Source organism: Camponotus vicinus, unplaced genomic scaffold (assembly GCF_025532165.1).
Source record: "Camponotus vicinus isolate PSW18456_S1 unplaced genomic scaffold, iyCamVici1.0 SCAF_1, whole genome shotgun sequence".
NCBI classification, from domain to species: domain Eukaryota; kingdom Metazoa; phylum Arthropoda; class Insecta; order Hymenoptera; family Formicidae; genus Camponotus; species Camponotus vicinus.
Window position 1 is genome coordinate 5090049 of NW_028141945.1, and position 14137 is coordinate 5104185.

Below are 14137 nucleotides of genomic sequence, written 5' to 3' on the forward strand. Positions count from 1 at the left end.
TATTAAACATTCCGGAGAAATTTTGCATATCTTACTCTCGATTATTAATTAACTTTCAATGAGGAGAGAGATCTAGGCGTGCAAGTGAAAGATGGATGCTGTATCGAGACTGAAATTCTAAACATGCAAATTATATATCCTCGGGAGAGAATCGCACTCTCGGAACCGTGTTCATTCGTCTGTGTTTTCATCGGACCACTTTCGCGAAGGATAGGATTTATTCTTAGTGTACCGCCACAAAAGTGCCTATAAATATCAGGGGAGGGGAGAATGCGCCGTGTTGGCATACCCCGGAGTTTGTTTTTTTTTTTACTCGGTCCTTCTACGGATCCCGAAAACGTATTTATTCTTCGGCTTCGCGAGACGTCAGCCATCGTATCGATTTTCTCGAGTCATGTTTTAAAGACGGCTCAAAGAGATTCTGCTCGCTCAGTTAAGCTCGGTTAAAATCGTTTTCTTTGTTTCCGATGAAAAAATAACATCTAAAAATAATACCATGTTAAAATTTAGCAGAAATGTTCTTGGCTTTCTTTTTCGTTTTTCGACTACAAAAATATCTAAATTTTTCCGTAAAATAATTAAAAAAATGCAGAACAGAAGGGCTTCTATTGTAGATTGACAAAGATCGCTGTAAATAATTAATGTACATGTTATGAAAGCGTAGTGCTCTCGATTATCGGTCTACGTGAGGTTGTCAAAATAATACAAAAGAATTGCAATCTCGTTTCTCCCTGTTATAACAATGCTTCTACGTTTCGTACAATAATAAAGTTAAAAAATATCAATGAAAAGATACAAACAAATATTGGCGGTACGATATTATCGGGGCATCGTAAGCACTTCCGGTGCTGGCACCTGCTTTCTCGACGTTAAAACGATCCACGTCGCTTTTATAACCGCCCGCGTCGTCGCCGTTTGACTAATGTCGTAGTAAAAATGCATTCGCGCGACAAAAAAAGTTCATAGGGCTCTTTAGAAGGCGGCGCTATAGTTTACGATTTCCGCGTCTCCGACAATACGTTGAGCTTTAAAACGCTTTATATCGTCATTTCGCGTGCACCTTATCGATTCGCGCGGATAGATCCACGGACGAGATAAATCTATCCATTCAGTTGTCCGGTCCAGGTAACTCGGCTTATGCTTCCCCCCGGTCTCGGCGATTCGACATAGAATCGTTGCGGTCTTCGGAGAACGTTCTCGCGGTTGCAGGCCGCGAAATGAAATCCGCGGATAGATATACGCGTCATGCGTAGAGAACGGCATAAGTAAGGTTGCGTTCGTAGCGTCGTAAATCTCGACGATTGTCCGGCTTTTCTTATATTTTAAGTTATCTCCGCCGCGCGAGACGGCCACTCTTAAATCTCTCCCCCTATATAAGTCTCTCCGCTATCTTTCCGGCCGGTTCCACCCGCGGATAAGCCGACAGATAATCGATCTTCGCCGCTGCAAGGCTGATTAAGCCTCGCTGGGAACGTACCGTGCGTTATATCGAACACGCTTGACGACTCCGCGTAATTGATTCACGATCGCGGTCGCACAATATTAACCGCGCGCAAGTTATAGAGAAAGTATAAACCAATTGCGAGAGGATGATGCCGGTAGGCTCGAGATATATAATTCGCGATTTAAGAAACCTGCTTATCTTGTCTCACAATCATCTTGCTCGGGGTTGTAATCTACACCTTAGTAGTTATCTACAAAAGTTGTATTTAAATAAATATTTTGAAATTGGTTTCAACATTTGTACGTGAAGAATGTGGTGTGTATTACAATGTCCCTTATTTATACGTGACAAAAGAGATTTTATATTTTTTTCAATCTCATCTGAAAAGTTTACATTGATATAAAAATTGCACGCAATAAATTTCAGCCTTCTAGATTAATTTCTTTCCGTGCCGACAGAGGTTGTAAATTTGATTTAAAAAATATAATTAAAAAAAGTGGAATTTTTCAAATTCGGTAGGTAAAAAATCGAAAAAATTTAGAATTTATTTTATCTATATTGGAATCTTTTTAAGGAGTGAGGGCACAAAAATTCCGAAATCGATAAAAATAAGGGACATTCTGATGTATATCAATCATAGTCAGCTAAAAGCAAATCATAGTCTTCAAGTTTCTAATTAAAAAAAAACAATTAATTAGTAAAAAATTTTTTTTCTCAAATAAGTCAATTATAAAGTCACACTGAGAAAAAAATCTGGTTGCATTAATTAGAATTCTGGTAGATTCAACCAGTGTGTCTGTTGGAAAATGGACGAACCAGAATTCTTGTAGGAACTACCAGATGATTCTGATTAATTTCTTCCTGTTAAATTTACCAAATTTTCTTGTTAATAATACTAAACTCACCAGCACCAAGTCGTCTAAAATTTTTTCCATCTAATTTCAAAAGTCTGTTTAATATTCTGAATTCCAACAAGATTATTGAATAAATTATTTTAAATTCAGTTTGTTAGAAATTAAACTGATAAAAACAGTGATGCAAGAAGAGGATGCAGCTCAAACACACACAGAGAGCTAACGCCTTCTTTCTGGCACTACTGCTCGTAAGAGAAAAAAATATATCTTGGATTTAATGTTAATACTAGTTCTTTATATACATTTCATGGCAAATATTGAATACGAGTTAAGTTAAGAGTGGCTCGCCGCCTAGCGTCAAGCAAAGAAGTTAATGTAACAAGATATTTTATAGATTCAACCAGAAAATACTAACCAAATCCTCATAGTAAAATCTATTAAACGTTCTAGTTATAAAAAATCAAGTCTTATCATGATAACTAGAAATTCTTGTTTGATTTAACCAAAATGCCTTCAATCATATACGTCTTGTTGGTACAATCAAACGATTTTTCTCAGTGTAGTTATCTACAAAAGTTGTATTTAAATAAATATTTTGAAATTGGTTTCAACATTTGTACGTGAAGAATGTGGTGTATATTACAATGTCCCTTATTTATACGTGACAAAAGAAATTTTATATTTTTTTCAATCTCAGCTTCTGAAAGTTTACATTGATGTAAAAATCGCACGCAATAAATTTCAGCTTTCTAGATTAATTCCTTTCCGCCGACAGAGGTTGTAAATTTGATTTAAAAAATATAATTAAAAAAAGTGGAATTTTTCAAATTCGGTAGGTAAAAAATCGAAAAAATTTAGAATTTATTTTATCTATATTGGAATCTTTTTAAGGAGTGAGGGCACAAAAATTTCGAAATCGATAAAAATAAGGGACATCCTTATGTATATCAATCATAGGCAGCTAAAAGCAAATCATAGTCTTCAAGTTTCTAATTAAAAAAATAAACAATTAATTAGTAAAAAAATTTTTTTCTCAAATAAGTCAATTATAAATAGTCAGATTACACGCATAATAGGATAAAATTAAAATTAAAACGTTTCGTTTGCTAGACTAATTTATAATTAATTTTTCGTCAAAGATCACGATAAGATGCTTATGTTCTTCAGTAACTTTTTTCCACTTATTCCGAGGGCATCCGAATATGGATTCTTCGCAGCGTTCCCCTCGCGAGGTGTGGCAGTCCCGGTTGCGAGCGCTTCGCGTTCGCGTTAACTTGGACGATGCGATTTATCTTACCCACACGGCGAGAGAGTAGGCTGGAAATACGGCGAGAGCCGCGGTACGACACGCCGGTGTGCGTGCGGTGGCTGGCGTGCACGTGCACGCGTTGGAGCGCGTGTGCGGCAAGTTTTATGGGAGCGGGTCGCCAAACATGGTAACATGCCCGCGACTCACCTCTCGCGGAGAGGCCTCCCTTCGTGTATCTCCGAGAGAAACGCGCGCGTGTCTATACCGCGAACGGATCATGAAGTTTCCGCGGTTGCTAAAACGCTTCCTATTTACGTGATAGTCTCCGGTATATCTCGCGGTAAAAAGCTTATTATTGTCGTAATGATTGTGTGCTACCATATAATGAGTTAACGGATTATTACATGTTTAATATCTGATTACTAAGAAACTATCAATGTCGAGTTTTATCCGCATCTGCATCGTCTAACTCGTGCGTCTGGTGTGAGAAAAATTTCTCGTATCAAGTAAAATATTTATAAGGATGACGTTAAAGTTAGATAAGCTTTTAAACTTTTCGCAGGATCGAGTATATGCGAGAAAAGTTTTTGCGGAAGAGTCTCAGGTAGCGAGGGAAAATGCAAAGAGAGTGTTTGTAATTTGTCCCAAGTAAACAAACGAGGAAGAAGAGACTCATCCCCAAACTTCCGCCCCTGTATTAGCGTCGGAAAACTTTCTTGCAGAGAAAATGGCGAGAGAAAATGGTGACCGATATTTATGGTAGCGAAATCCTTCGGGGAACGAAGGTGATAAGGATAATTACAGTCGGGTAGAGTAAAAAGTAAAGGAGAAACGGGATGAGAAATTCGCTCCCGATGAAAAGGGGTCGGTTCCGAAGAGGGAGGGAGCGGTAGGAAGCTCACGTGTTCGCGCCGCGCATTTCGCGCGTTTAATTACTATTATTAATTTGCGTGCGGCTTAAAGATAAAGCGCGTGTAATCGCGGATGTTTAATGACGGACTCGCAATTTACCGCCTCGTGGCGCACCTGCGACCACAGACATCGCGGATATTAAAATAACTCTTGCCGGCGGTTTTGCGGGGGGGGGGGGGGATCGCATATATGTATACCTAACCCAAGACCACCACGGATCGTTAAGAGACCGCGCGGGTGTCCGGTCAAAGTCGCGGAATAACCGTAAAAAAGGAAAAGAAACGTCAAAATTCGCGCTCGAGTAGTCAGCTGATCGGGAAAACAGGTGGTTCGGAAATCGCCTCGTTTGCTCCTTCTGTTCTCTTCCCTCCTTTACCGATAATAGGCTATCTCCCGGCTTGACCTCAGCCTCGGAATCTCGCGGCGATTATTGCGGGGTCGAAGCTTCGAGCTCGAGTAAAATCGCGCGGAGAAGGAAGATCGATGGTCCGGCGAGATTCGCAATTTATGAATTTCGCGCGTACTCGCAAGTTTGACACGAGATAACGTCGATCCGACATTCCACGGAAATGGCGTAGTTTGTCTAGTCCAGCAAGTTAGATTATTCAACGAGATCGGTATTTGACACACGATGGAAGTTCCACGCGATTTCGAGTTAAGTTTCTCCCGAATTATACGTTACAAGGGACGGGAATACACGTTGCTTCTCTTAATTTACGAACGTAGCTCCTTCGTGTCGATGTTGTGTGCTGGTGATGGAAGTTGTAAAATCTTTTGAAACATTTGCGCAATCTCGTAAAGTACGGTTACATTATGCCGGAACAGTAATAACTTTAAATATCTCTACATAACTTTACGTGTACATTACTGTGAGTATTAATTATGGCAATCTTTATACCTTGTAGCGCAAAGTTACTTCCGACTGCAAACTGATAACGTACTCTTCGTAAATTCCAAAATATGCATCAAAATGAAAGAGATAATCGAATTTGAAGGCATACTTATTGGTAAGCGGAGTTTCACTAATCGAAGAAGAAAAGACGAGATAAGACGATTCGAGATTTCTTTACTGTCTTAGATCACGCTAATTTAACATACATTTCGCCCACGCAAATCCTTTTATCGATAACCGCATATCCGATCTGATATATAACTCCCCTTTGCGTATAAACGTCCCATCAATATCGAGTAGACTCTTCTACAAGAGCGGACGACGAATAGGAAAAAAAAAGAAGGATTCCTGATTTATAGCGGTAATAACTCGGGTGTGCGAGTCACGAGTAGCGGACATCTGTTCGGATCCTATCTCTAAATTCTCGACACGGGCGATCTTGGTGACAACCGCGGTAATGAGTACGCGATGTTATACACGCGGATAAAATGGGCCGAGAAATTTCGCGAGCGTGTGTTCTCATTATCTTAGAAACGATACATGAATTTAATGGAGAAAAACATACATTAATTAAAAGAATTTCCGTTGAATTAGAAACGATTAAAAATTAATATTTTATGCGACGCGAAATATGATTCTAGCTTTAAGCAAATTTTATTTTGATAAAAATTTTATCGTGGGTTTAATTTTTTTTTGAAGTATTTAATTTTAAAAAACTGACGAAAGAAATATCGAACTTTTCCTTAAAAGTGTGCCATGCTGTTTCTGATAAGAGACTAAATTTTTCACATTATGAAAATTTGCGTTGAATTAGAGACGATTAAAAATTAATATTTTATGCGACGCGAAATATGATTTTAGCTTTAAGCAAATTTTATTTTGATAAAAATTTTATCGTGGGTTTAATTTTTTTTTTGAAGTATTTAATTTTAAAAAACTGACGAAAGAAATATCGAACTTTTCCTTAAAAGTGTGCCATGCTGTTTCTGATAAGAGACTAAATTTTTCACATTACGAAAATTTGTGTTGAATTAGAGACGATTAAAAATTAATATCTTTATGCGACGCGAAACATGATTCTAGCTTTAAGCAAATTTTATTTTGATAAAAATTTTATCGTGGGTTTAATTTTTTTTGAAGTATTTAATTTAAAAAAACTGACGAAAGAAATATCGAACTTTTCCTTAAAAGTGTGCCATACTGTTTCTGATAAGAGACTAAATTTTTCACATTATGAAAATTTGCGTTGAATCAGAGACGATTAAAAATTAATATCTTTATGCGACGCGAAACATGATTCTAGCTTTAAGCAAATTTTATTTTGATAAAAATTTTATCGTGGGTTTAATTTTTTTTTGAAGTATTTAATTTTAAAAAATTGACGAAAGAAATATCGAACTTTTCCTTAAAAGTGTGCCATGCTGTTTCTGATAAGAGACTAAATTTTTCACATTATGAAAATTTGCTATCTCTCCCTTTTGTGGATCTCGATCCTGTTTCGCGAATTTCTCTTTCTCTTCCGATTCTCTCGACCGCTTAATCTATCGAGGTCTTCTTGACGGCGAGGTGCGGTGATTCAATCGCATGCAAGCAATCATGGAGGGGGATCATAGATGAGTGGTGTGTGTCTGCTGCCACACTTTCGTCGTAAATAAATCACGATCTCTCCGTTAACGTCGCGGATCTCGACATATGGCCGAGATTGTTTGCGTTAATTAATAACATCATGTGTTGCGTACGTGTATGTCCGCGAAATTGCGCGTGATTTTGCCTCGTCATTTTTTTTCGACCTGCTATCGCTGATAAAACTCGATCTACTCGATTTGCTACGAAAAGGCGATTATTCGGAACATTTCAAAATTGTATATTTGTCTATATTTTCATTCCCATCAAATTATAACACATATATCAATTTATTATATTAGAAAATATCTGTTATTTCAAGAGAGCAACATGACGATGAAAATAAGATTATTATTCTTGACTGTTAAAACTATTATTTTTCGATGCTTGTAGATTAAATTCTGTTGCGCAAAATAATGAACGAATGTGTAACGTGCAATCAATTAAGCGCTAGATACGTAATGATATGCTTGTTTAAGATGAGGCCGGATTATCCAAACACCGGATACGTCACATCAACCGAACACAGTTTATTTTACCATCGTTTATTGCGCACGCAGAGTGCATACAGAGTACTTTACATAAACACAAAACGGACACTTAACAGCTAAGCTTTACGCGGGCGATGTAATGGAGAAAAGTTAGTTCCGTAGTGTCGAAAACTTACTCGAGGGTTGATAGATTTTAAACACGATACACCATTTCCCGAGGGTTCCGAAAATAGCGCAAGAAACAATAATGGTGATGAACTTTCTGACAGCAAATGTCAAACAATTTAGATAGAAAACTAATCCTCGGAAGATGACGCTGTCAATAAATGTCAGACGCGACAGATGATAAATAAATATAGAGATCTCACGTCAGCAAATACAACCTTGCATCGTGGTAAAAGCTTTGGTGCGATTGTAAAAATTCCCTAAATTTTAAAAGATATTGTTATGTATTGCCTATCAATTTAATTGATTTATTACGTACAAATGGACTGCATCGTGCGATTTTCTCCGGGTTAAGCAATACTTTATTCACTGCGCGAAGTATTTCCGCTAATTCCGATCAGATTTCTCGAATAACTCGCGTAGCTTTCTCTCCAGACAAAGTGTCTCTCGACTAACTATCGTTTACGGCGAGCACACTGCAAATATACTATCGATATCGGCACTCGAAGTATCCAGAAAAAAAAAAAAAGGAAGTACATACGGTGGCAATCACGCGGCATCGATAGCGTTAATCTCGTCTATTTTTGTACGACGGAGGGGAATTTACCAGAAGCGATACACACATCCCACACCCCTGATACCGTTGCTGCTACGTTGCCGCGTACAAATACTTCCGTTGTGTACACGATGACATATGTGCCGCTCGCCGAACATATGTACGGCATATGCACAAGGTCGACTTGACCGAAGGAGCGCGAAATCCAGATAACAAAAGCGGCGTCAAGCGGTCTCGCTCGTGCCTACGTCACGCATCGGATTCCTCGCCTCCGACGAAACGGTACGAACCTTCTCTTCTTCCTCCTTCTCCTCTCTCTCTCTCTCTCTAGATCTCTTGTGCAGAGTACAACGAGAACGCATATCGCAAAAAGTCGATCTCTCACCATAAGCCGCGACGAGGAGCGGGAAATGATGCGTTCTCGCGTGTGAAACGTCGGCGAACGGATGGGAAACTTCACGGTAAATCGCGATGATATTTCACGACGCGAGATACAAATCAGAAAGGCGTGGAAAATCGTTAACGCACACTTTCCAACAATATAACGAATCGATCGAAGCACGCAAATATATTCGCCATCGACCAGACGGCGCGCACGTCGATAATTCCTTTCTTTACACTCATAACTGCATCGACGTTATAATCGTCGATGTAAATGATTAAAAGTATGAATAAGTATGAATGATTCAATTGAGATGTAACGCGCGATAAGACATTCAATGACAATTTGGATATGCAAATAAGCGATTATCTTTCACTTTAATCGATCATATCTCGCTTTAATCGGTAATGTGTGCGACTTTAACAGCTGAAAGTTGTCAGAAGTATCGGTATATTTTGTTTTTAATTTTTATCTGTATATTAGGAGTTCGCGGAAAATTGAGGGTGCTCGTTCAAGCGTGCCTTTCTAGGAATTAGAGACTCCACGAGGATTACGAGTTCTTGGAAGATCCGGGATCAATAAGACGCGAGATTATCCTTCATGAGTCGAGTGAATGAACAAGTGTCGATTTTCGAATCAATGAATCTCTCAAGATTTTTCTATCAAACCGCGAAAGTAAAATTATGATTATTGATCGATCGAAGATTAATCAATGTATATTACTATAATTAATTAATATATTTATGTATAACTGTGATGATCGATTGATATATCGAAGATTAATTAATATATATTGACATATGTATGCTAAGGAGCCTTGCTTGCTCTTTGCTATTTCTATTAAATAGCGATTTTAATATTTAATATTTATTAATTAAGTTTTATACATGTAATAAATTGCGATATTAAAAACGAATTTTGGATTATAAATTGATTATCTAAGAAAGTAGAAATAATAAAACGCAATGAAAAATTAAAAATATAATATGTATATAATTTGACGTAAAATTATAAAAATACATCCTTTTTGCCTCCTTCCACCTGTTCCCTCGCGCGCAAAGTTTTAATTTGATATGATGCAAGGCCTAATTACGCTATTGAATTAATAATGTAATAATAACAGCAAGTAGGTGAAGAGAATAAAAATGACATGATTGATGACGACATACTTCTGGAGAGTTGAAACGAATAATGACTTTTCTCTTCGCGAAAAAAACAAGGCACGTCGCACGCGAGCAAGTGTATCTTCCGTTATTCGATACATCGCGAAATGGCAAAATAATCGTGTTACGTGATCCGCGTGAGTCGGCTGAAAATGATCGATGGATCGGTGACAAGAGGTCAGCGATATGTAATTTCAGCGGGGAACAAAATGACGTGATACAGTGCAATTACGGCGTAAGATAATCGCCATTTACATTTTTGCTCGCGTTTGCTCATTGCGCTTACTTGAATGCGTCATCATTATTGCATTGTCGAGATGATCGCTTATCACTATCAATATTTCTTTTTCATATCGATATTTTTTATACTGAGCTTCACACAATCTTAAACTTTCTAATGATTCGATTATCGTGAGTTCTTCGACATACACGAGGACGAATTGATAAGATTGCGAAATTTTTTCGAAGGTCGTTTTACCTGCCTCGTTTGTAAGATATATAGTGATTTAAAGATATCTCTTTATCTTAAATCAATTATATCTCTTTTATCTTAAATTAATTATCTCTATTAATAAATTAATAATATCTATTAAATTTCTTAATGAAATTTACAGTAAAATTGCCAATTAAAACAGCTTTTCGTTTCGGAAGGAAATGTTTTTTTTTTTAATTTTAAATATGTCGATTTTCCGGTTGTTGGTTGAATAAATTTGAAAAATGTGCATAGAAACTTCTCAATTTTTTCTCCACGACATGCAAGCTCCATGCATAATTTTGCAAGAGTCCTTGCCTATCGTTCGAGCATAGCTTGAACAAGAGGCGTTAAACATTTCGTTTCTCCAAAGTATAAGGAGGAGAAAGAACACGTGGCAAAATGTACACGTTTCTATGCACGGCTTATGTACGCTAGCATATAAAGGGCATATTCATGCGATCGTTCTCCCCGTAAAGCGTAATAAGCTAACCACTGTTTCCCGTGCTAAGCCCGTGGATCGCATAACCGACGAGAGAGAAAGAGAGAGAAGGGAAAAACCGAATGTGCCAACAAATTAGGATCTCGCCTGCGTTTCCTGTCAGCGAGTTCGTGTTAGACGTAACGCGGTATTTCAACTGAAAAACGTCCGTAAAGATGAGCTAACATTGAAGAGGCTTGACTGTGGCGAGATCAAACCAGAATCTGTTCGAGTTAACGAGCTAAAGAGATAATTGCTCCTTATGGCTATGCAACTGTAACGTAATGTAAGCCCCGGGATGAAAAGTCGAGAATAAGAATAAATCGATCGCGACGAAGCGTATATAAAATATTCAACGAATTGTGTTTCTCACGAGGGAAACACAATTCTCATTTCGAATATTTACTCTGAAATATAAGCGGCGATAAGTCAAAACGACATGGATCGAAAGTTCACTTGCGTCGATAGGTTGTTATCAGGAGACGCCCTTATCTCGCAGCATTATCTTATGTAACTAAAAGAATATTTGTAAAAAATATGCCTCCCTTTTTCTCTGTAAACAGATAGTTCCGTTAAAAGTATACGAGATATGATGATTTTTCCGACGCGAGCTACATTTATTATTGCTGCGAAAAGGAGAAGAGTGGCGATTAATTAATTAAAAAATCGCGAAATCGATACCACGAGAATCGTTATCGTTAAAACTATATACACAGTAAAAACTTTGTGCGTCCATATGTTAAAATTTTCTTGTGTTACCACGTTTTGATTAGTACTTTAATGTAAAATTAACATACAACTATATGTTATTATTTTTATAACGTTTTCATGTGTTACATTTATGTCAATTTCATAACTTAACACTTTGTATATGTCTCTTAGAAATGGAATATTATTTTGAGTATTTTTAATATAATCATTTTAAACAATCAACATGTCTCAAAGTCAATTTCTAAGAAAAGTTAAAGTGAATCTTCAAATAATCTTGAACTTTGACATACAAAAATAATCAAATTTACTAAAATCAAATGTTTCTATTACAAATAATTTAAGTTAAAATAATTACTATCATATGTTAATATCCTCAACATTTCTTACGAGTTATTGTAACTATTTTTTCATGTAATTTTGAATTAATTTGTATGTTATTTTTACATTACACTTAAAGTCACAATAACAAAAATAAATGTAAAGTATAATATTATGTCAATTATTTAACATTTTTAGTTTGTCAAGAAGTAACATACGACGAATGAGCTATTTTAACTTAAAATTTAGAGTGGACTTTCTGGGACATGTGAAAAATGTTATAATTAACATTTTATTTTTTACTGCGTACTAACGATTTTGTCGCGTTCACAAGAAAGGATCGCCGAGATCGCAATAGGTGCAGCCAAGGTGGCTACCTTGCCGCGGGCGAGAAAGTATCGTGGTGCACATATAGTAAGTGTATGTCGAAGTGTAGTGCGTTACATACATGTTACAAGGTATAGGATACTCTCTAAATTTCTTAGAGTGAAGCTTGCACTCGAAAAATTGAGTGACTGGTCAAATCACTCTAATTAGAGTGATTTTTCACTCCTATGAGTGAAAAATCACTCTAACTAGAGTGATTTGACCAGTCACTCAATTTTTCGAGTGCAAGCTTCACTCTAAGAAATTTAGAGAGTACGAGAGCGTTACATATACATACATATATACATACATATATATGTACGAACCGTTTATTTTAATCCTCGCCCCCTTTAATCCCTTCGTTACAGAGCCATTAAATGTGTCTTCGCTCGATGTATCATTTATTTCGAAAATAAAATACTGTGCTTTCACCGACTTGAGATACTCTCTAAATTTCTTAGAGTGAAAATGCACTCGAAAAATTGAGTGACTGGTCAAGTCACTCTAGTTAGAGTGATTTTTCACTCATAGGAGTGAATTCTTCTCACTTTTTGTTGTAGAGTAAAAAATTCACTCTGCAAAATAGAGTAAATATGTATACTCTATTTTGTAGAGTGAATATTTTCACTCTATGTAGCATTTTTACTCTATATAGAGTGAAAATTTTCACTCATGAAGAGTGAATAAAGCGCATGTGAAACGCGCATGAGTCCGCCATTAGCAACACTGTCGTATCGTTGTCTCGCGACGTTACCAACTCGTCGCACGTGTACTTGGTATACAAGACATATTAAAGTAACTTCTTAGGGATATATCTTTTTATTTTAACATATTTCGAAATGTAAACATATTTTTGTGTGTGTAACGTTAAATATATTTATATAGCTGTGACAAGAAAAAAGGAGGTTAATCGGCTTTTACACCGACAATGAGATAACATGCTGTGTGCGATGTTCAGCTTCGATTAATTCAAGTAAAAAGCAATGATTGCTTCTCATTTCAACTAATCAAAGCTTCACGTCATATACGTAACGTGTTATCTTATTATTAGTAAAAGACGGCTTAGAATCTCACTTCCTAAGAGTGAATCTGTTCACTTGTAATTGAGTGAAAAATAACTTGACGAAAGTGATGACTCCACTCTGATTGAGTGAATTATTCACTTCAAACCGAGTGACACATTCACTTTACGTTCAGAGTTAAACAGTTCACTTTTGTGAAAAGTGAATGTTCACTAATTACGAGTGGCAGTATTTTCACTATCACTTGGAGTGAATATTCACTCGTTTGGAGTTAGATTTCACTCTAAGAAATTTAGAGAGTACGTTGGCTCGGTCTCGACTTAACAATATCGAAAATTGATAGCTCTGATAAAGAGTTAAGGAATAAATAAAAATTCCATATCGACATTTAATTCCGCGATAAAGATAAAATAATGTAATGTTACACGTGATGTATGTAATGGCGTTGAACATTTATTTAGAATTTTACGCGCGCTGATAATATTCAATAGATTTTCGCGTGCAAAATTTCACATGTGTACACGTGTTAACATCCTCGCACAGATACTTTAACGATCAAGCAAATGGCGAATATGATAATCTGTAATGTGAACGTGTCTCGTGGACTTTCGCACCGTTTCGTGTCATGCATAAACACCTAATGTCACACACAATGAGCAATATATCTTCCCTCGAATCGGGCGGAGAAGTCGATAGCGAATGAGCGAAAAATTTCGCCGTGCGAACGCGAACTTAAACCTTCTAATTTACGAACTAAACAATCAAACCTAGGATGAATCCGAGTATACATATGTACCTTTGTACTTAGATTTTCCCATAAACTCCGTTATGCGTGTTTTCATACATAAAACATGAATAAAGAGATTCTATCAAAATTTTATTGTATCTATAATATTCTATTATTTTTGTGTGGAAAAAATTTTCGTTCACAACTCAATTAATTTTAAATGCTGCAATTATCGTGTGTGCAATTTTCTTCATATTATTATTTCTTTATATTATTTTAATGACTATATTTGCATATATTATACAGGTA

The 14137-nt window shown here is 36.6% G+C and overlaps 1 protein-coding gene across 1 annotated transcript in view; it reads right to left on the bottom strand.

Annotated features, from left to right (window-relative positions):
* Sema5c (Semaphorin 5c) overlaps window positions 1–14137 on the bottom strand; it is a 99273-nt gene that overhangs the window by 74381 nt on the left and 10755 nt on the right. The gene's annotated exons all lie outside the window — the stretch shown is intronic.